The sequence below is a fragment of the Mixophyes fleayi genome, chromosome 6, assembly GCF_038048845.1.
Source record: "Mixophyes fleayi isolate aMixFle1 chromosome 6, aMixFle1.hap1, whole genome shotgun sequence".
In the NCBI taxonomy this organism is placed as follows: Eukaryota; Metazoa; Chordata; class Amphibia; order Anura; family Limnodynastidae; genus Mixophyes; species Mixophyes fleayi.
The window spans coordinates 168,748,909-168,773,689 of NC_134407.1; the positions used below are offsets into that span (position 1 = coordinate 168,748,909).

At 41.5% G+C, this 24,781-nt stretch overlaps 1 pseudogene; it reads right to left on the reverse strand.

The window, feature by feature from the left end:
• Positions 1-1,474: 1,474 nt before the first annotated feature.
• Positions 1,475-24,724, reverse strand: LOC142095379 (keratin, type I cytoskeletal 14-like; annotated as a pseudogene).
• Between the last annotated feature and the right edge of the window lie 57 nt (positions 24,725-24,781).

Sequence of the window (24,781 nt, forward strand, 5' to 3'; positions counted from 1 at the left end):
CACTGGTAACTTTAAGGGTAGTGTGATTTTGTACAACACTTTGTGATGTTATAAACATATATTATGCACATTATTACAAGATGTACATTCAGTAACAGTCATGAAAAGTTATGGTTTAATAAATACAGTCTATTTTATCATTGGATGTTTTGCAGTAAGTTTGCTATGATAACAGAGTATTGAAAAGGGTAATGATTTGATGCTCCAGAAGGTGACTTGGCTGCATATAATAACTCCAAATGATTATTTATTGCAAGTACTTACACAAGTTACAGCTCATTAACAAAGCTTTAAAAATGTGCAATTTGCTTGAAAATGCCACTTTATACAGGGTGCATGGCTGAGCTGGCCAAGATGTTGGCAACTGTGGAGGTGCAAATTTCTGCTCCTTTTAATGTTTGGAACTAGGAGAATTGGAACATTTCTTATTTAATGCTGGTTAGGAGCACTTGCATGTGCCTTGTATTACACCAACATGAAAAAAACAAGATTTTGTGTTTGGGTGAGATATTTAAATAAGCTTTAATGGGTAAAGTGTACACATTTATGAGACATTCCCCAATTAACTGGTAGTCACAGAGACTTTTTCCTCTGGCAATAGGAATTTTCCACATCCTCGGAAGTTATGGAGAGTTGACCTATATTTTGAATGGAATGAATTTTTATTATCAACCCAGTACATTTTATGTGAGAAAGTACTTCTTTATAGACACAGTTAGCATTGTAATAAAAGTATGAAACAAAGTATGAATGTGACACATGAAATGAGATGGTCTAGATGGCCCTTTATACTCGTGACTTATTTAAGAAATCATTTAATTTTGAATAAGCAGTGTTTTAAGAGAAAAAAGTAAAACTTTAAATTTATTAGGGAGTGACATGAAGATGATACTCGCTAGGAATATGAAGCAACAACATCTATATTTCCACCAGAGCCCACAATCCTGTAAATGATCAGATAGCACTTGCTAAACTGGGAAGTAAACACGTCAGACAAGTGGTCGCATTTGTGAAAAATCAAATGTACTGTCCATATACATATTCTGCTGCCAGTAAATGAGTCGAAGTATCTGTAAAACATTATACTTATCACCATTGTTTTACTTACCATCTTTGTCTATTGAGAAATGGTGACCGGATGTACTGAAAAAAAATATTAAGTGAAAAATAAACTTGTTTTATGAAAACATCTATAACCACAAAACCAGAAAAGACCGTGGTGATTGCTAAAAGGCTTCTTCTTCTTACAGCACTTTACTAGATATTTAATTGTTTACCCAAGAAATCATTGATGATAATAAGGTTCATTCTCATCATTTGTCTAAACTAAAAAAGTACAGATTAACTGTACTGATAGTATTGTATTGTGTATATATATTTCTGAAATACATATTTAAGTATTAATAATATGATTACTGTTGTAGAATGAGAACTGTATATTTAGAAGAAAACTACCAAAAATATTCATAGCTTTCTACGTAAATACAATCTGAATATCATGACCATCCAGAAGTCGTTTGTAAGTGGCGATCTCTATCTCCAGGTGGGTCTTCTGGTCCATGAGGATTTTGTACTCATGATTTTGATGTTCTAGATCAGATCGAATCTGTGTCAGCTGAGACTCCACGCTGTTGATTAAACTTTGTAATACCCCATTCATACTGCACCAAAAACCCGGGTTTTTGCAGAGGCACGCTGAAAAACCTGGGTCTTGGTGCAGTATGAATAGTCCAACCACAAAATCCCAGGTCTAAAATCCCGGGACTTAGACCTGGGATTTTGCGAGGGGTAATTCCCGGGTTGGACCCCGCTCGCCTGCAGTATGAATGGTGCAACCCAGGTAATTCCCGGGTCTCACCATTCATACTGAAAAAAAAAAAAATGGCAAAGTAAAAAAAAATGATTTTAATTAATAAAAAATACATAACAAATGTTTACTTAACTTATTTTCAGCCAGCGGTGTCTCCGGTGCGTTGCCGGCTGTCAGGGAGACCTCTGGGTACTAAAATTACGTCATTTCTAATGGACTAGAAATGACGTCATTTTAGTAGCCAGAGGTTCCTCTCCATTATGCTCTCATATTGCTCTCGCATCTCAGCCAATGTTCTATTCAGATCTACAGATGGAGCCGCATCTACTTCTACACTGATTCTGGCGCCCAGCTGAGCTCGCTGATTGTAAAGTAGCTCACTGAAGTTACAAGTGGCATGTAGACATTAGAAGAAGGATGAAGAACTATTGCATTAAAAAAACTATTACTACACTATTACTATTAAAAAAATAGATTTATGAACACAAAATAATAGAGGTGTAAATTTGTGATTATTTACTAAATTAAAAAATAAATAAATAAATAAATATATATATATATATATATATATATATATATATATATATATATCAGCAAATTGTTCAGCTAAAATCATTCATCCAATTGAACTCAGTGTGTAAAAAATCTCAGGCTTTCCCACAAAGTGTGTCAGATTGTTCTAAACGTTTCCTTACCTTCCTTCACTTTCCTTGCCTACAGCCAGTTGTTGTTACATTCTCCAACTAACTTTGCATTTTGAATAGTGTGTTATATTTCTACTCAAATATTTAATTTTTAAAAGTGATGGAAATTGCTATGTGGGCAAATGACTCTCAACTCAGCTAGCATAGCACAATGTTCCCATGTGTGGGACCTGTGTGATTCAAGAGCAATTCACACCCACCTTGCAGTTTGATGATCCCCTAAGTCTCACAGCCTGGTGCTAAAGCTAAATGCAAATGGCTGTAGGTAAAGGTATTTGATGTAGCTGATTAGAAGAGACACATAAACACGTACAACATATTACATCACTTTAAATTAACCAACATGTCTCTTCTGTAGACCTTTGCATATAATACAATAATTTTATCTGGTTTTGAAGTTCCTTAATGGTTCTGAAGTAGCAGCTGAAATCTGGTGAAGCACTGGGTTGATTTCTCTCATACCACTCATGGATATTCCTCTCCAGCTGGCTATTTTCTTGCTCTAGAGAGTGAACCTTATCTAAGTAGGATGCCATACGATCATTCAGATGCTGCATGGTTTCCTTCTCATTGCCACTGAACAGATCATGACTGCTGAGACTGTTTTCATTGGTTCAATGGTTCTTGAGTGCCATATTCCTATCTTTCAGATTTCAGTGTCTCTGGTCTTGGACTATTACCTGATGTTGATTCTGTTTTTTCATTTAATTTCTGCTATTCACTCCTGATACTGACTTGTCAGACTATTATTCTCATTTCTGTACCTAAACAAAATTGTAGGGCAAAAACGGAGCTACCACAGCAGCACCAGACCCATTGCTATTGCAGTTTATTGGGCTATCCACTCTCAGCTACTAGTAATACAGTCTTGCCTTCATTCCCTGCAAACATCTGTTTCCAGACCTACAGCATTTCCTCAACATTCAGTACCACCCATGTTTATGTATCCACAATCAGAGCTTCAGTGTGAAGATACATTGCCCGTGAAATTTTGGTGCAATAAACAACAATATAAGCAATGTATTGTTCAGTGTCATCTGATTTTCCAGTTCAAGCTGTGAATCTATTCCATGGATCCTCTAATGGTGGGAATCATTCTGACCCTGCTCAAATGAGACAGTGTAGTCTGGGCAAATCCATAAATAGAGAAGGAAGATAACACTTTCAGTACACTGTGCTGGTTTTTGCAGACAATGTCTGTTACCTTCAATGGTGCTCATAGAAGAGCTACAACTCAGGTGTTCCTGTCTAACCTAAGTCAGAATCAGCGATCATTCTCATGAATTCTCATTCGGAATAGCGGCAGGAGAAGTGAAAGTATCTGCAGTCTAGCCCCTAAACATATATTTTTATTTTTTCCTAACATAATTCCTTAAAGAGAGCCAATATCCTCAGAGAACTTGGAACCTGCACACATCGGTAATGTCCGAGGTATATTTACCACACAGTAATAGAACCAGAGAAGGAGAAACAAAATTTGCAAGTCCAAAAACACTTTCTGTAAGAGTGTCCTTTAATAAGTAGGACAAAAAAGACATCAGAAAATGCTCTGACACAGACAATTTACATTGGCAGTGTCTAAGTCCATCACATCCCTCCCCTTTGATGTAAAAATTATTTTCTAACTCTTCCTCAGATTTCTAGTTGCCACGGTCTGTAACGGACCACAGGAGTTCCAAGTGCTAATCTAGATTGGTCGACCAAGGGTGCGGAGATGGACTTAGTCTCAGCTAAGTTTTCAGAACACAGTCCCCTGGCCTGCCACTAGATGTAACACGGCGGTAATGGGGATATGAGGAGAAAGGTGGAGCCTAGACAAGGACAGATGAACAGGCATTCTGACACAGGAGATGGTAATGAAGTCAGGTGAGCTGGGAACTGGTACATAGGTGGTCAGTGCAGTACACAATCAGGTGGCAGATAGGGAAATCAAATGGAGCCAGGAACTGGTACACAGACTGTCAGTGTAGTAGAAATCAGGAGGCAGAGAGGAGAGTCAAACTGAGCCAGAAACTTGTACACGGATTGTCAGCTTGAATGGTTAAAGCCAGATGGAGAGATCACAGGGAAAATGATCCAAGCAGAATGCACATGTAAAGGAAGTCAGACAAATGAGTACACTTGTTGGTCTGACACTGCTGCAGCTTTTATATTGGGATATATATATTGGGATATATTTTAATTAACTACCCCCAGTCATGCTCATGTGATCTCAGCCGAGATCCAAAAGTGGCGGTGCCCGACATTGTTGGAATGGGAATCAGGAAGATCGTGACATGGACATACTAAACTTACATACCAACCTTCTTGTTGACCGTTCCTATTGACTCAGTTTCAAAGTTCAAGTTAGCGTATATAATTATTACCAATTGAATATTCATACATTTCCTGATAAGGTTACAATGCCTTTAGAGATTTGACAGATCAGTTAAATTTGGGCCTATTGCTGCAACTAATCCATTGCAAGTTAAGATGCTACCAGTTCTGATGGTCAGATTAGATTGTCCAGGATCTCTTTCAGTATTTTCTTTTCAAGTGATTTCTTCAATATGGATTTCTCTTCAGCTTTCTTACAATTTACCTTCTTAAGGGACAATGGAGAATCTGCAATCCTTTTTTCTGATTTTGTTTGACTGCTTCCAGCATTTATTTCAGCTGGGGCATCGTTTTCAACTTTAAATGGGGTCATCTGACTCATCATATCTTTATGTCAATTTCTACTGATATGGTATACTTCAGCATTACATTCCTTACCTTTACAAATGTGAGGAGAATCTCTGTTGCAATTAACATGGGTGTCACTCACCGGACTGTGAGTGCTTCTTCCCGGACATTTAGGAACCGTGGCCGTCCTCCATCCTGAGGGACTGCGCATGCGCAGCCCTTTCTATACCTCCAGTGTATGTTCCTTTAACTTAATTGGCAGATCAGGCAACCTCCCTATATTAAGCACCTGTGGTCAACACCACGTTGCCTGATCTTGGAGTCTCATTCCCCATGAGTCTCTGAAGGTGTTCCTGTGTTTCCTGTTTATTCAGCCCTGCTGATTCTGTGGTTTCCAAACCACTTCTACCTCTGTGGTTTCCAAACCACTTCTGCTACTGTGGTTCCCATACCACTTCTACCATCTACTGTATCATCGTGACTGTGAGCTGATTCCTATCCGCTGCCTCCGTGCACTACAGTCTTCTAATCACTTCAACTCTACCAGGTATCATTGGGACTGTTAGCTGATGCCTATCCGCTGCCTCCGTGCATTACAGGCTTCAACCACATCCACTCACCTGTTCATGATTGTGACTGCCAGCTGATTCCTATCCGCTGCCTCCGTGCACTACAGGCTTCAACCTGCTACTCGTCTGTGTTTCATCATCGTGACTGTTTGGCTGATTCCTATCCGCTGCCTCCGTGCACTACAGTCTTCAACCTGCAACTCGTCTGTGTTTCATCGTGACTGTTTAGCTGATTCCTATCCGCTGCCTCTGTGCGCTTCAGTCTTCAGTCCTTGTCTACTCTACCGTGTTTCCTTGAGTCTGCTGCCACTATTGCTACCCGCTACTCTCCGTGATCATCTGTTCCAGTTCAACTCTGCTCCGGTGTCCCATCGTTACTGCACCTGCTGGTTGCTATTGGTTACCTCCGTGTTCCCGCAGAGACCCGCTGCTGTTACTTCTCAGCGCTACTCATCCATCTACTGCTGATCCGCTCTCCACGCCTTCCTGTGTTCCCTGCTGGTCTACCTACCTGTGCGCTGCACCTGCTAGACCCCTGCTTCACCCATCCAGGGACTTGTATCCTGCTGGCCTCCTGCCCTTCAGGTATCTCTGCACTCCTGTCTGACTGCCTTCTCCTGAACCACGGTATGCATACTTCCCATTGACTGTGCTGTGTATTGCATACCTTGCTGGACTGTGTTGGTTCTCCTCTGGAGTGTACTATCCGCTGAGTCTATTGCCATCATTGACTGTGTTATCTTATGCCGGATTACTTCAAGAGACTTTCTATATTGGCAGTGTTGTTCAGTCATTTATACATTTATATTGTGCATATTACTGTGGATCAAAGTCAAGGTGCCCGTGTATATATTGTGTTGCAGTCTCTCCCCGTGCACCTCCTCACATATATATTCAGTAGTACAACTTGCTAGTGGCAGACCACTGACTCCTGTTTACAGTTTCACCTGTTCCAGTATCCTCTCACATAGCAGTGGTACAACTTGCTAACGCAGACCACTGACTCCCCGGATACCTCCACTTGGATTCCATTCCTTCACTCTGACAGCGGTACAACTTGCTATCCGCAGACCGCTGACTCTCATCACCTCCTCGTTTCTGTTGGACATTCCTCCTCACTATAGCAGTGGTACAACTTGCTACCGCAGACCACTGACTACCTTCACATGTCCTTTGTCCATACAGTTCCTCGTGTATTACTACCTCCATATTGCCAGTGCTGCTAGTCATAGACTTTCCTGAGCATCTCATCATCTGCTATTTCCTGTTCCGTGATCACCCTGCTACCAGAGTACCATATTACCACCTATACTGCTCTGGTAAGCCTATCACCTGGTGATCCCTGGGTAAAGACTCCTAGTGCCCGTGACAGTAAGATCAGGCCATGACAGACCCAGATACGGAACCTACTGCTAAAGAGATGCTGCAGCATCTGGTCAGCCGTGTGGAGCAACAGGATGCTCGCCAACAGCTGTTACTTCAATGTTACCAATCGTTAACCTCCCAAGGAACATCTGGACAGACTGTTACAGCTAGTATTGAAGCTCCTGTGCTTTCCTCCATTTCCCCAGTGCCATCCCAGGTGTCTACAGCTCCTACGCTTCACCTGCCTACTCCGTCAAAATATGACGGGGACCCCAAAACTTGTAGAGGTTTCCTTAACCAATGTTCAGTCCATTTTGAACTCCAACCTCAAAATTTTTCTACCCATCGTTCCAGAGTGGCCTATCTTATCTCATTGTTTTCTGGACAAGCCCTGGCTTGGGCCTCCCCTCTGTGGGAAAGAAACGATCCAATTCTACAAGATAGTGCCAAATTCATTTCCACGTTCCGAAGTGTGTTCGATGAACCAGGTCGTGTGACCTCCGCTGCTTCCAGCATTCTTCGTTTGCGACAAGGCTCCCATACAGTAGGACAGTATGTCATTCAATTTAGGATCTTAGCCTCTGAACTTCAGTGGAACACTGAAGCATTAGTTGCCGCCTTCTGGCAGGGGCTCTCCGATAAAATTAAAGATGCACTGACTACCCAAGAGCTTCCTTCGTCACTAGAAGATTTGATCTCTCTTTGCCATCGTGTAGACATGAGATTTCGTGAAAGAGAATCTGAGAAAACAACTTCTGCTAAAGCACCTCTTCGTTTAAACCCTCAATTTCGTCCAGTTTCACCTTCTGTGATTCCCATGGAGATAGGACGTTCCAAATTATCTTTAGAAGAGAGGAAACGAAGAGTAAAGAATAGACTCTGTATCTATTGTGCTGATTCCACACATATGCTCAGTTCTTGCCCTAAGAAATCGGGAAATGCCAGGCCCTAACTAGTTCTGGAGAGGTGAAGTTAGGGTCCCTGGAGTCCTCTCCATTGTCTATGAAATCTAAAGTCTGCGCTTTCGATGTTACGATTTCCTTTGCTACCAAATCCTTTGAGTCACAGGCATTGATTGATTCCGGAGCAGCAGGAAATTTCATTTCTAAATCACTAGTGAATCAATGGTCCCTACCAGTGATCACTTTAAAAACACCCATTACTGTGACGGCTATAGATGGATCACGTCTCATCAATGGTCTCATCACCCAGAGTACGTCTCCAGTAACCCTTCAGATTGGTGTACTACACCATGAAGAAATTTCGTTTTTAATTCTTCCTGTTACGACAAGTCCGATTGTCTTAGGCCTTCCATGGCTTCAATGTCACTCTCCCCAGATTGACTGGCGCACCCCTCAAGTTACGTCTTGGGGGCCTGAATGTCACCATCGTTGTCTCTCTCAAGTTATTCCTCTTAAAGTACAGCAATCTTCCATCTCATCTTCCTCCCCGGGACTCCCTCCTCAGTATGCTTCATTTGCCGATGTGTTTGATAAAGCTCAGTCTGAACGTCTTCCTCCTCATCGTTCTTGGGATTGTCCGATCGACCTTCTACCTGGCAAGACTCCTCCCAGGGGTCGGGTCTATCCTCTCTCGTTACCTGAAACTCAAGCCACATCTGAGTACATACAGGAGAATCTCCAGCGTGGGTTCATTCGACCTTCCACCTCTCCCGCTGGAGCTGGGTTCTTCTTCGTCAAAAAGAAGGATGGATCATTACGCCCTTGTATAGATTTTCGTGGACTCAACGCCATTACTATCAAGAATCGGTATCCCATTCCGCTGATCACTGAGCTATTTGATCGCATCAAGGGAGCTCGGATATTTACTAAGTTGGATCTTCGTGGTGCCTACAATTTAATTAGAATCCGTTCCGGTGACGAATGGAAGACCGCGTTTAACACCAGAGATGGGCATTACGAATATTTAGTAATGCCCTTCGGGCTGTGTAATGCCCCCGCGGTTTTCCAGGGTTTCATCAATGAGATCTTTCGGGACTTATTATATGTATGTGTCGTTGTCTACCTGGACGACATATTGATCTTCTCACAGGACCTGCCTTCTCATCACCAACATGTGGCAGAGGTCCTCTCCAGACTACGGAAAAACTCGTTGTTCTGTAAATTGGAAAAATGTTCATTCGAGTTACCCCAGATTCCATTCTTGGGGTATATAGTTTCCGGAGTTGGCCTGAAGATGGATCCAGACAAAGTAAATGCTGTACTACATTGGCCTCAGCCAACTACTCTTCGTGCCATCCAGCGTTTTTTAGGTTTTGCCAATTACTATAGACGCTTCATTCAAGACTTCTCATCCATTGCATCTCCCATTGTGGCCTTAACTCGGAAAGGGGCTAATACTAAGCAATGGTCATCTGAGGCTCTCCAAGCCTTTCAAATCCTCAAAGAGTCCTTCTCGTCTGCTCCCATTCTGCGACAACCTGATGTGACACTCCCCTTCTTCCTAGAAGTAGATGCCTCTAATGTGGGCTTAGGAGCTATTCTCTCCCAACGCTCGGAGCAACAAAAATTACATCCTTGTGCCTTCTACTCTCGGGGTCTTCTGCCCGCAGAGAAAAACTATACTATCGGGGACAAGGAGTTGCTGGCCATCAAAGCTGCATTAGAGGAATGGAGATACTTGTTGGAAGGAGCTCGCCATCCGGTGACGATCTTCACGGATCATAAGAACTTGTCATATTTGCAATCTGCTCAATGCTTGAACCCTCGTCAAGCAAGATGGTCTCTTTTCTTTTCCCGTTTTGAATTAATTATAACCTTCAAACCAGCTGCTAAGAACAAGAAAGCTGACGCTCTATCTCGAGCTTTTGTGACGTCCTCTGATGTAGAAGAGGTTCCCAACCATGCTATTCTAGACCCCAAATGTATTTCTCTGGCTGCTTCATCCACCAAAATGCTACCATTTGGGAAGACCCTCGTGCCTCCTACTCTGAGGAGGAAAATCCTTTCGTGGTTTCATGCCTCTCGTTTTTCTGGACACGCCGGTGAACATAAGACCTTTGAGATTCTCTCTCGTAGTTACTGGTGGCCTTCAATGAGGAGAGACGTCAAAGAGTTTATTGCTTCCTGTGATTTATGTTCTCAGTTCAAATCCTCCCGCAGAACTCCAGCAGGGTTGCTGCGACCACTACCCATTCCGTCCAAGCCTTGGACCCATATTAGTATGGATTTCGTTACTGATTTGCCACCAAGTAAGAATCACAATACTATTTGGGTAGTGGTAGACAGATTTTCGAAGATGGCTCATTTCGTCCCTCTGTCCGGTTTACCTTCCTCGTCTACTCTGGCTGAACATTTCATTAAAGAAATCTTCCGCATCCATGGATGTCCGTCTGAGATTGTGTCAGATAGAGGAGTACAATTCGTTTCCAGATTCTGGCGGGCCCTTTGTAAAACCTTGGGCATACGATTAGCACTCTCATCGTCTTACCATCCGCAATCTAACGGACAAACGGAACGAGTCAATCAAGATCTTGAGACTTTTATTAGGATGTTCTCTTCAGCCAACCAAGACAACTGGGTAGAATTGCTCCCTTGGGCTGAATTCGCCCATAACAACATGTACCATGAGTCATCATCCAAAACTCCATTCTTTGTGGTCTACGGTCACCATCCGTCTTTTCCGGAATTTCCTGCCCTCCCGCCCACCCAAGTTCCTGCTGTGGAGACTGCTTGTCAGACCTTCAAAAATATCTGGTCTCAGGTCAAAACCTGTTTAAAGAAGACATCTAACAAATATAAGTCTTTCGCAGATAAGAAGAGGCGGGCTATTCCACCACTAAAAATTGGAGATCGTGTCTGGTTATCTACCAAAAATATTCGTTTGAAGGTTCCATCTATGAAATTCGCCCCTCGTTTTATTGGTCCATATAGGATCATTCAAGTTATCAATCCAGTATGTGTTAAACTTCTTCTTCCTAAGAATCTTCGGATCTCCAATGCCTTCCATGTGTCCTTGCTCAAACCTCTCATCATCAACCGTTTCTCGACTCCTTCCTCAGCACCGCAGCCAGTTCAAGTTCATCAGGAGGAGGATTTCGAGATTACTGAGGTATTGGATGCAAAAATTTCGCGAGGAGTCCTCCGTTTCCTCGTTCATTGGAAGGGCTTTGGTCCTGAAGAGCGTTCATGGATCAAAGCTGAAGATCTTAATGCTCCTGCCCTTCTGAAGAAGTTTTATTCCAAAAATCCGGACAAGCCCGGTTCCAGGCGTTCTGTGCCCACCTTTAAAAGGGGGGGTACTGTCACTCACCGGACTGTGAGTGCTTCTTCCCGGACATTTAGGAACCGTGGCCGTCCTCCATCCTGAGGGACTGCGCATGCGCAGCCCTTTCTATACCTCCAGTGTATGTTCCTTTAACTTAATTGGCAGATCAGGCAACCTCCCTATATTAAGCACCTGTGGTCAACACCACGTTGCCTGATCTTGGAGTCTCATTCCCCATGAGTCTCTGAAGGTGTTCCTGTGTTTCCTGTTTATTCAGCCCTGCTGATTCTGTGGTTTCCAAACCACTTCTACCTCTGTGGTTTCCAAACCACTTCTGCTACTGTGGTTCCCATACCACTTCTACCATCTACTGTATCATCGTGACTGTGAGCTGATTCCTATCCGCTGCCTCCGTGCACTACAGTCTTCTAATCACTTCAACTCTACCAGGTATCATTGGGACTGTTAGCTGATGCCTATCCGCTGCCTCCGTGCATTACAGGCTTCAACCACATCCACTCACCTGTTCATGATTGTGACTGCCAGCTGATTCCTATCCGCTGCCTCCGTGCACTACAGGCTTCAACCTGCTACTCGTCTGTGTTTCATCATCGTGACTGTTTGGCTGATTCCTATCCGCTGCCTCCGTGCACTACAGTCTTCAACCTGCAACTCGTCTGTGTTTCATCGTGACTGTTTAGCTGATTCCTATCCGCTGCCTCTGTGCGCTTCAGTCTTCAGTCCTTGTCTACTCTACCGTGTTTCCTTGAGTCTGCTGCCACTATTGCTACCCGCTACTCTCCGTGATCATCTGTTCCAGTTCAACTCTGCTCCGGTGTCCCATCGTTACTGCACCTGCTGGTTGCTATTGGTTACCTCCGTGTTCCCGCAGAGACCCGCTGCTGTTACTTCTCAGCGCTACTCATCCATCTACTGCTGATCCGCTCTCCACGCCTTCCTGTGTTCCCTGCTGGTCTACCTACCTGTGCGCTGCACCTGCTAGACCCCTGCTTCACCCATCCAGGGACTTGTATCCTGCTGGCCTCCTGCCCTTCAGGTATCTCTGCACTCCTGTCTGACTGCCTTCTCCTGAACCACGGTATGCATACTTCCCATTGACTGTGCTGTGTATTGCATACCTTGCTGGACTGTGTTGGTTCTCCTCTGGAGTGTACTATCCGCTGAGTCTATTGCCATCATTGACTGTGTTATCTTATGCCGGATTACTTCAAGAGACTTTCTATATTGGCAGTGTTGTTCAGTCATTTATACATTTATATTGTGCATATTACTGTGGATCAAAGTCAAGGTGCCCGTGTATATATTGTGTTGCAGTCTCTCCCCGTGCACCTCCTCACATATATATTCAGTAGTACAACTTGCTAGTGGCAGACCACTGACTCCTGTTTACAGTTTCACCTGTTCCAGTATCCTCTCACATAGCAGTGGTACAACTTGCTAACGCAGACCACTGACTCCCCGGATACCTCCACTTGGATTCCATTCCTTCACTCTGACAGCGGTACAACTTGCTATCCGCAGACCGCTGACTCTCATCACCTCCTCGTTTCTGTTGGACATTCCTCCTCACTATAGCAGTGGTACAACTTGCTACCGCAGACCACTGACTACCTTCACATGTCCTTTGTCCATACAGTTCCTCGTGTATTACTACCTCCATATTGCCAGTGCTGCTAGTCATAGACTTTCCTGAGCATCTCATCATCTGCTATTTCCTGTTCCGTGATCACCCTGCTACCAGAGTACCATATTACCACCTATACTGCTCTGGTAAGCCTATCACCTGGTGATCCCTGGGTAAAGACTCCTAGTGCCCGTGACAATGGGTAGCGGAGCTCTGGACAGATTTTAAAACTTTCGCTAGTCACCACAGTACTTTTATCCACAGAATTGTTTATAAGAGATGATGGTTCGTCATTGTCATTTTCTCTCAAACTATTCTTTGCCCTTTCAGGAGCTTTGAGCTTTTGGTTTGTTTCTTGAAGCATGTACTGACTACCTTCATCTTGTCCTCTATCAGTCCATGAAGAAATCAACTGGCCTTTTGTTTTGAAGTTGACCATTTTCATTGCCTTTAGTAGTGCAGCCTGACGGACTACCGAACACAGAAACAGCTACTTGAGGTCAAGTTGGTAGTGTCACGCCTGAGGACTGAAGGTATACAACACCCACTAAAGGGTTGGGAGTATCTGCGCTTCTCCCAGAAAATGTATAATGGCTGTCAATATCATCATCATCATCATCATCATCATCATTTATTTATATAGTGCCAGCAAATTCCGTAGCGCTTGCCAATAGGATGGGAATGGTGGGTGGAGGTGGTCCCAACCCTCCAAAATGGATATATGAACTGCAGTGGCCAGAGGTATACCTCCAGACTCCCAAGGCACCTTTGTAAATGACAATGTGATAAAAATGAAACACTCAATGGAGTAATAATAAGAACATCTTTGTTGTGAAAAGCAAATGCAACATACAAAAGCCTTCAGTTCACTGAGGTAAAAGACATAAATATGTCAGAAGATAGTATATGACTCAAACAGAATGTCAAACAAGATTTAAACTGTGAATTGCACATCTAAAAAATGACCATACAGTCCACGTATGATGTTGAGCTTAACCAGTCTTTATGGATAAAAAGAGAAATTCCAAACATGATAACACGTATGACAAGATGTAGGGTGCAAAAAGTCACGTGTAATTGGGAACTAGTCTCAGTAACAATAATTCCTCTGTAATAACAACGTGTTTCCAGGGAAAAGTTCTGTCACATATGCAAAGGACAGGTCCTGAGGCACAGAAGCTCTCAGAAGCAGTATAGGTCTAACATATGAGGCAAACGCCCGCTGATTTGTCAAGCTGTTTTCAGTCAGTAAAACGGAGACAGTGGCAGGCTGCTGGGAGAGGGTCAGGACACTTACCCCTTCCGTGGGGTTGTTGCTGTGTGCGCTAGTCTCTTCCATCTCCTCCTTTCACGGCCGCACTTTCTCCAGCCTCCAGATGTGTGGGCGCATTCTTCTTATTGAGTCGCGCATGTGCATGCCTAGAGACTCCTTCAATGATGGTATAGGTGACGGTAGCTTCTCCAAGCCGTCAGTACAGTGGCGGATCCAGGGGGGGGGGCGATCAGGGCGATCGCCCCCCCCTAGCAGGGGCTTGCTGCCGGCGGCTGCACACTGTGCAGGTCCGTTAGGCAGTGATAATGTGCTGCCCGGCTGCTCTGATTGTGTTTTAAACAGCCTTAGAAGTTAGAAAGGGGGCGGGGCTTAAATCACCCCCCCTATATCGCCCGGGGTAGAAAAAATTTCTAGATCCGCCCCTGCGTCAGTATCAGTATAGATGTGAACGGAGATGATGTCTCTGTAGACAATCCGTTGAGTATAGCAGTATAGCAGCGTGTAGTCATAACCAATGCGTTTCACCCGACCGCGGGCTTCATCAGTGATAATTGAATGCTTAGGTTACCGTAAAGCCTTATATGTGTTCCCAATGGGGATAGAGTCATCAGCTGATTCATTGCACACTAGTGGCTACAGATGTGATGAGTTGATGGGAATCCTCCACTTAATTGCCAACACTGAATCACCTGTATACTAGCTGTAGATAAGCAGAGATAATACTTCTCAATGTATTCAAGGGTGACAGCCCTTATATATAATGAATAGAAAAAATTATTATGCTGGGGAGGATAGGAAGCCCTCCATTTTAATGACATAAATAGTAACAATACGAAACATCAAAATAAAAACAGATACCTAATATTTATATGGTGTGCATGTAGCCACTAAGAAGATAGCCAAAAGAAATATACTTAAAAGGGGAGAGATCGACTGCAAGGATATAACAGGTATATAGAAAACTAGAACTGGTCCTTATAGAAAGCTGTTGAGTTCAACATCTATATTTAAGCCGAGTGGCGTAAGTGTTTTCAAAATATAAATCCACCTGCTTTCTTCACGTGACATCTGATGGATAAAATCCCCCCTCTCCATTCCCTGTCAACTTTGCAGATCCCTGTAAATTTTAAAGATGAGGGGTCACTATTATGGTGTTTGGCAAAATGGTCAGAGACACTGTGCGCATCGAATCCTTTCTTTTTTATTTCGTTGGTGTTCACAAATGCGCACATGTAGATTTCTAGCTGTTCTGCCCATGTTTTGTTTTCCACACGGGCATTCCAATAAGTAAATGACCCCTTTGCTATCACACACAGCCTATCCTGAATTGTTTAGTCAGTACCAGTGGTATTATCAGCTGGTTAGGAGAGAGCAAAAAAGGCTTTTTCTACTGTAACAGATGTTATGCATGTAAGAATAGCCAGATAAGAGGGACAAAACCTATCGTCACCTTCTCCTCAAACACCACTGGTACTGACTACCCAATTCAGGATAGGCTGTCGTGTGGCAGCAAAGACAATTTTGTTTCTTATGACCAGTTTGATACTGGTCAGCTGGAACTAAGGCTTCATGTTCACTTCTTTTTAAGAGTTCTGGGTCTTTCATAGATTTTGATGGAATCAGCATACATGAAGAGATTATATTCTCTAGAGCGACAGTGTTGTTTTGGTGGGATGTATTTATTTGCATTTAAACCACTTTTAGAAATATGTGTTGCAACTTAGTTTGGTACCACCAGGAAGCAGAGCTTCTCCTCTAGCTTTCTTCCATGTCTTTAAATCTTATGGATGGTAAAGTTATGCCGAGGTTTATTTTCTGCCTATTTAACTCCAAAGGGAGACTTTGTTTCATTGTCCATGTTATCATACTCCTATGAAAATGTCTGTGACTTCTTTTTCTACTTCTTCTTCTTTTTGTTGAAATAAAGACTCACTAATTCTAAGGCCAATAAGCGACATGCAGGCATCCAGCTGCCTGGACAGTGTTTGTGTCTGCGTCAGCCACCAAAACAATATTGGTACTATAGACTACTTTAGGCTACCTGGGAGCCCTGCACGAATGGTGTGTCTTTAAATGTTGCAACTGCATATATTGCATATAGATTGCCCAAGGCCACATCAAGCATGGCAACTATGAATTTACTATCAGAACAAGCTGTTTCCCAAGGATGAGAAGTTCCAGTGATGCAGTGTTCGATTTCAGCTTTGGCTTCCCATTTCATGGTGTGCAGTGTTTGCAAATTTGAATTTATATATTTTTCTATGTGAAAAAAAATCTGGGACAACGTAGGTCCATTTAATTTTTAATTGTTGGTGAGGTACAACTGGGAAAGTTTAAGGCTTATTTCTGCCAATGAAACATTCTGGGCAGTATATAAAACTTTCTTCAATTCTGCTACTCAGATAACAGTCATTTCTTCTAGGCTAACACACTGGAGATGTTTGAATTAATACACCATGTAGTGTGTTAACGGTTCTGATTGACCAGCTATCATGCCTCATCTAGCTTTATTATTGAAACGTTGCACTGAACAGTGTATCCATAAAATTTCTCTTTTAACAGCTCTTGAAGAAATAACTATTACCAGTCCTAGTAGGGTTTTCGTTCTAAGGAATTGCAGGGCCCCTGATGATAGGATGCAGGCAGTTCTACCTGATAGAGGCGCTGGGTTCACCTGTCAAATATAACATCTCTGTCGATAATTATTTCGTATGGTGCTTTATCACATCCAAGCGAAACTAAATCTGGTAATACATAGCTATTGAACACACACAAATGAAAAAATAATTTTAAGTATTCCCCTACAATTGAGACATTTCATAATATAATAAGTTTAATAAACCCCTCTCCTTTAGTTCTTTATGTTGAGGTCTCTACGGATATTGACAGAGGTGAGTTTATTATCTCTCTCACACACTTCCAAGTTACAGATTTTTCAGGTTTGTAAAGTAACTGAGGTGAAGTATTGCTCATCTGTAATATGTTCAGATCACAGGGATTGACAGCTGTCTTATTCCAAAATAACAAGCTACTCCAATCCTTTCCCAGCAAGATATCAACTTAGCATCAAATACTACCACCTGCTTCATACTTCTTACTTCCCACCAAGCCAGATGAGCATGTTCCATGGGAACAACAGGATGTACTATGCCAATTCAATGAGTGCACATTTCTTTGGGATTGGTATTCTCTGGGCTCACAGGCACTGGGTCTCATTGATCAGTTTTTTTAGCATGAATAACTTTCTTTAAGGTATCTTATCTATTTCAGCCACAACTTCAACACTTTTTTAATTAATTAATTTGTTTTAGGCACTTTTTTATAGCACACCTATACCCTATTTCCTATTATATGAATGTTTTATACAATAAATTAATGTATAAATATTCTGAAATGTTCCTTGGTTATTAATTTCACATGATAACTATTTGCATGAAAGAGACCAAGACTTTAATGAAAATACAATAGATGACATGGGAAAAATCTCAATTACACTTACAAACTTACTGCAATAGATTATATGTTGTAACATTAAAAGCAAAACATGTGAAACAGCAATGGTATAAGACATTATTTTCAATACCAGCGTACTAATCTGAATTATAACAGTATTGGACAAAACAGTATATGCTACGTAATATCTCATATCTATTTATCTATCATATACACCGATCAGCCACAACATTAAAACAACCTGCCTAATATTGTGTAGATCCCCCACGCACCACCACAACAGCTCTGACCCGTAGATGCATGGACCTCTGAACATGTCCTGTGTTATATGGAACCAAGACGGTATCAGCAGATCCTTTAAGTCCTGTTTAAGTCCTTTAAGTTGTGAAGTGGGTCCTCAATGTCTCAGACTTGTTTTTCCAACACATCTCACAGATTCCTGTTCGGATTGAGATCTGGGGAATTTGGAGGCCAAGTCAACACCTTGAAAACTTTGTCATGTTCCTCAAACCACACCTAAACATTTTTTTCAGTGTGGCATGGTGCATTATCCTGCTGAAAGAGGCCACTGCCATCAGGGAATACTGTTGACATGAAGGGGGGTGTACTTGGTCTGCATCAATGTTTAGGTAGGTGATATGTGTCAAAGTAACAATCACATGAATGCCAGGGCCAATGATTTCTCAACAAACATTACCCAGAGCCTCCACCAGCTTGCCGTCTTCCCATAGTGAAAACTGGTGCCATCACTTCCACAAGTAAACAACGCACACCTACTTGGCAGTTTATGTGATTCATCAGACCAGGCCACCTTCATTGTCATTGCTTCATAGTCCAGTACTGGTGCTCACGTGCCTTTTGTAGGCACTTTCAGCGGTGGACAGGGGTCGGCATGGGTACTGTAACAGGTCTGCGGCTACACAGCCCCATAACCAGCAAGCTACAATGCACTGTGTTCTGTCACCTTTCTATCATAGCCACCATAAACTTTTTCAGGAATTTGTGCTATAGTAGCTCTTCTGTGGGATTGGACCAGATGGGCAAACTTTTGTTTTCCCATGTGCATCAATGAGCCTTGGGCCCCCCTGAACCTGTTGCCAATTCACTGGTTGTCCTTCCTTGGACCACCTTTGGCAGGTATTAAACACTGCATACTGGGAACACCCCATAAGATCTACCGTTTTGGAGATGCTTTGACCCAGTTGGCTAGCCATCACAATTTGGCCCATGGCAAACTCACTCAGATGCCCATTTTCCCTGCTTCCAGCACATCAACTTCAAGAACTTACTGTTCATTTGCTTTCTAATATATTCTACCCCTTGACTGATGACATTGTAATGATATAGTCAATATTATTCACTTCACTTGTCAGTGGTTTTATGGTTTGGCTGATCGGTGTGTAAGCGATATTCATATATATAATAGTCTGCATAATTATTTAATTTATTGCTAGATTGTTCTACTTAAAGCTGCATTACCACCTAACCATGGAAAATATTTCAGTTTGCCACTTGTGGAGGGAGTGTGTGAGCAGGAAGACCAATCTGACGCCATAATCTCCTTGACTTCAGCTTCTGAATGGGCCTCCTGTCCACACACTTCCTCTGTATTATACAGTTGGGGTTCTTGGCCAGACCATTTCACAAATCATCGAGCCCCTGGAAAAATGACGGTGTGGAGCAGACCATGCTGGCTACAGGTATTGGAAAGAATAGGTTAGTAACAATTAAATATGTGCATTAATGTGGCTTTAAGCATACAATCAATTCATATATATTAGTCACTCTTGTGCATCTCAAGAAACAGTAGTGAGGAATACCTTGCAACATATTCATAATTGATTTTCTAAATATTGCATAGATATACCAATTTGTCAGCATAGTACAAAGCACTGTTCAAGGTTTGCTTCTCGAGAAAAGCAAATCAATTGTTAATTATTCTGTATGTTGATGATAGCAAATTTGAATCCAATGGTAAAATTAAATTGGTAGTTAAATTAAAATGATTCTATTCAAATAACAGCCTTCATACAATTCATGCACAAGACCCACAGTTCCTAAGAATTCTGATAAGTTTTAATACAACATATGTAGATGAAATAATCCCTTTTTTAACACAAATAGAGAATTATGAAAAAAACCTTTAGTTCATCTTGGACACATATTTACTATAATCGACTAGATAGAACTATGCTTAATATTATTGGCTTCTACTGAGAATAGCACACAGTCTACCTATAATGTGCCAAGTTGTTAAGAAGTTTTGCAAGCATGACAGAGCTCCAGGAAGACTGCACAGGAGATAGCAGCAGAAATACATCAAGGATGAAGAGCTCTGTCTTCCACAGAGTTTATTCAGAAGAGACAATAAGCCATTAGCATTTGCTATGATGTACATGGCTTGTAACATGATGAGCTTTCAGTACATGATGAGATCCTAGAAATGGTAAGATAAAATGTGTAAGTCTAGTGGGGAAAGAGAAATAAACAATGTAATGCTAGAAGATACAGGGGTACTGGGTATGTGGGTAAGATATGGGTATGTGGATAATATGACTAAGATTATAGTTAAAACATAATGATAATATTTAATAAATATTTTATACTGTAAGAACACTCAATAGGATTTGGTTTTCCACATCCTTGGAAGCAGGGGCGGATCTAGAAAACTGGTGTACCCGGGGCGATTTAGGCCCTGCCCCTTTCTAACATCTTAGGCTGCCGACGGCTGCATACTATGTGCAGGTCCGTCCAGCCGTGACAGGCAGGGACAGTGTGCTGCCCGGCTGCTCTGATTGTGTTTTAAAACACAATCAGAGCACCCGGCAGCACACTGTCCCTGCCTGTCACGGCTGGACGGACCTGCACATAATGTGCAGCCGTCGGCAGCAAGTGTCTGCTAGGGGGGGGGGGGCGATCGCTGGGTAGACTGGGTAGTAGGCTGCATTTGGGGAAAATTGAATGTACTACTTATTCTGTGGTTAGTAAATTAGTCCTGATGGTAAAATATTTTACTTATCAAAATCGTTCTACTTACCATGTTTTCCTACTGAAAAATGCTGACCAGATGCACTGAAAAAGGGTAATAAAATATATAATAAACATGTTTTATCGAAATAGAAAATACATATTTAAGAAACAAAACATCTTTTAACAAAAACACAAAAAGTTAATATTGTTGTCACTTCAGTTGAGAAAATATTATATTGCTTTCCCAAGAAGTGGCTTATGGTAATATTATTAAGTCTCATCATTTGCCCATTTGCCCAAACTGGCTTTATTAATATCATTTAGTGTATTTTCTATTTTTTCTATTGTAGAATTATCACTGTATAAGAAGAAAAATATAAGAAAATGTATTTATTTTCAACCACATCTATTGGTTTTCTATGTAATACATACTGTATATCATGACCATCCAGAAGTCGTTTGTAAGTGGCGATCTCCATCTCTAGGTGGTTCTTCTGGTCCATGAGGATTTTGTACGCATGATTTTGACGTTCTAGATCACATCGGATCTGTGTCAGCTGAGACTCCACATTGTTGATTACATTTTGTAACTGGGCAAGTTGGGACCCAAATGTAGCTTTTGTCTCTGCTAAAGTGCCCTCCAGAGAAGATTTCTAGATCAAGACCAAACAAATATTTCCGAGAAAATTATTTTTGAGAAAAGTAAAAATAAACTTAATTTGAACTGTTTGTTCTAGCATGTCTTACAGAAATATCACTGTTACATTATAAATCATAGAACTTGCAGCATACTCTTTTTTCCACTTGTGCATCTCATGATTATAGATCTAATTGACAGCTAGTGCTAAGACTTGCCATGCTCATCTGACTCTGTAGTTCAATCTCCAATGTTTGAATGATGCGTCTCAGATCATTGACTTCTGTTTGTACAGACTGCAGTTGCTCAGAGCCAGATGTGACCTCGCGATTCAGTTCTTCAGTCTACAAGGATAGAATAAAAAATATAGTGATCTGCAATCAGGACAACTTTTATGCATATTACGGATGGAGTATATTTACATAAGATGAAAACGGCAATCAAGTACTTGTCACTGTATGCATTGGTTGCACTAATTGCACTATTAGAAAGATGTGTAAGCAAATCACACATATACACTGTGGTTTGGAGGGCAACACAACTCTAAAATAAACTTGCTCCATTTTACCCATGACTGCACTGTAGGAACTGTTAAGAAATGGCAGAAACCGAGGAGAAGTATTTTTTGAAAAGAGAAATTCATGGTGAGGTATTTATATTTAATAGACACCTCATTTTTTATAATGACCCTCATCCACTAGAGAAGAATAAACAGTAAAATTACTTAATTACCTTCCAACATAAGCCACAAAAAACTAATAAGTGAGGTTAAAGATATGTACGTATTTTGGATCTTCCAGTGGCTGTGGTGTGACACAACTGGTTTTGTGGCCAAATTTTCAATATTAGAATTAATTTTCCTAGTTTATCACCATATCTAATTGTTAAAATTGTTATGAAGAATGAAACTGAACTACGTTGAGTTGAGTGAGTATACAGTATGTTATGTGGAACTTTCTTTATGTTAGGATTGTGTTTTTCTATAGATGATGAAAGGGCATTGTGTGTCACTACCTATTTTAATCATAATTCAGATTCTACTTTTGGGACTTAGTGATAAATGTGTATTAAACTCTTGGAATAAAAGTGATATTTTGATAGGTAGCTCAGAACGTTTTGTAGTGAATTGCCCTTTTATGGAAGTCAGGCATTGAGCGTTCAAGCTTTGTAAATATATTCCGATTCTCCTAATGTTTAATAATTGTTTTGCAAAGAAAAAAATAATGACATCAATGATTGGGCAGTATTCATTAATCACTTACATTATGCCTGCCATACATAAACAGATAGATGCCATTGACTATAACAGTGGAAAGTTTACTAAGCTTTTTCAGTTTTACTCACAGAATAAATAACGTACCCTTTGGTAGAACATTGTCTCCACCTCTCGTAGGTTCCTCTCCATCATGCCCTCATATTGCGCTCAGATCTCAGACAATGTTCTATTCAGATCTACAGATGGAGCAGCATCTACTTCTACATTGATTCTGGCGCCCAGCTGAGCTCGCAGAGAGTTTACTTCCTGGGAATGAAGAAATTGTAAAGTAGATGCTCTAATTATGCTACTTTTGAAGTGGCATATGGAAATTTTGGAGAAGATTAAATTAGAACTATTGCACAATTTCTAACTAATGTTAAATTTCCGAATGCAGAGTTTTTAATTTGCATATTTATTTAATGTCACAAGTGGAACTCAGATACTTACTATGTACTACCCAATATTGTTTTATTACTGTGTATTTTCAATTGTAAAGCGCTATGGAATTTGCTGCCACTATGTAAATAAATGTTGATGATAATGATAATGAAGATACTTACAGAATACCTGTCTTTAAATGTATAAAATGCCAGTTATTATAAAATAGACACCAACAGCTGGTTAGTTAAACACAACAATAATGTGTGTGCAAAATATAGCAGATGATGAATGTGAATCAGAATCTAAACTAGGACCATATAGGGCCGGATTAATGGAATGGAGGCCCCTGGGCTAAGGGGCCCTCCATTCCCCCTGTGAGGGCCCCCCCATGATCCGAGCTGCCCCCAAGGCACTTACCTCCTTCTCCTGGCATTGCAGTCCTTCCCCGGTGCGCTGTACGCTCTATACTGAGGAGATCTCGTGAGAGTGAGACTCACGAGATCTCCTCAGTAAGGAGACTACAGTGCGCCGGGGAAAGACCGCAGTGAAAGTGCTCAGCAGCATTGATCGGGCCCCCGACCAATCAATAATGCTGCTGAGCACTTTCAACGGCCCCCTGGATGCCCGAGGCCCCTGGGCTGTAGCCCAGTTAGCCCTATGGTTAATCCGGCCCTGCATGGGAGTGAGGGTTCATTAGACAAATACTTTTTTGCTATGTTAACATAATTTTTAAATTGTTCCTGTCATGCATATGAGGGCACAAAACAACACTTGATGTGTGTTTACAATGGTGTAATTTAATTTTTGGTCTGCAAACTATTTCAGGACTGTCCCATTGACCTCTGCATAATAACACATTTGTTGTTTTCTTTACCTCTGTTGTTTTTGCTATCTGTGTTTGAAAGAGACTTTTTACAATAAAATACTTTTTTTTATAATTTATTAAATAATAGTTACAGTTTTACCTCCTCATGGTTCCTCTTCATTTGCTGCAGTTCTGTCTGGAGGTTTTGAACCTGAATCTCCAGGTAACATCTTTCCCGATTCAGTTCTTCCAGGAGTATATGTAAGCCATTCACTTCGCCCTCAACAATGTTGCCTAGCTGGCGTTCCATATTATACCTTACAGGTAAACAGAACAATCAAATAACATTTATTATGGCTTCAATAGACTTCTGTTGGTGACTTCATGGTATTAAATAGTCTACATACTTATTTCTGAAGTCATCTGATGCCAGGAGAGCATTGTCAATCTGTAATTCAATCCGGGCATTTTCCACAGTGGTTGCAGAGATCTGTGGAAGATAGACAACTGCTACTCAGTTCACAATAAACACATACACCATATTAAATCACTGCCCATTAATCAATATGTCACTTCTGTAGACTATTGCAAAAAATACAATCTTTTTACTTGACTTTGAAGCTCCTGAATGGTTCTGAAATAGCAGCTGAAATCTGGTGTAGCGCTGGGTTGATTCCTCTCATACCACTCACGGATATTCCTCTCCAGCTGGCTATTTTCTTGCTCTAGAGAGTGAACCTTATCTAAGTAAGATGATAAGCGATCATTCAGATGCTGCATGGTTTCCTTCTCATTACCACTGAACAGACCATGAGTGCGGAGACTGTATCCATGACTATGGTGATCACCATAAGTTGTTGCATGACTGAAAGATGAATGATTAGAGATGGAGATTCCTTTGCCTCCTGACCCTCCATGCACACTTGGAGCTCTGCAGTGGCTTCCATGATGGACTTTATGGGTTTTTCCATGATGTGACATATGGGACCCTCCATCGTGGGATATATGGGAACCTCCATA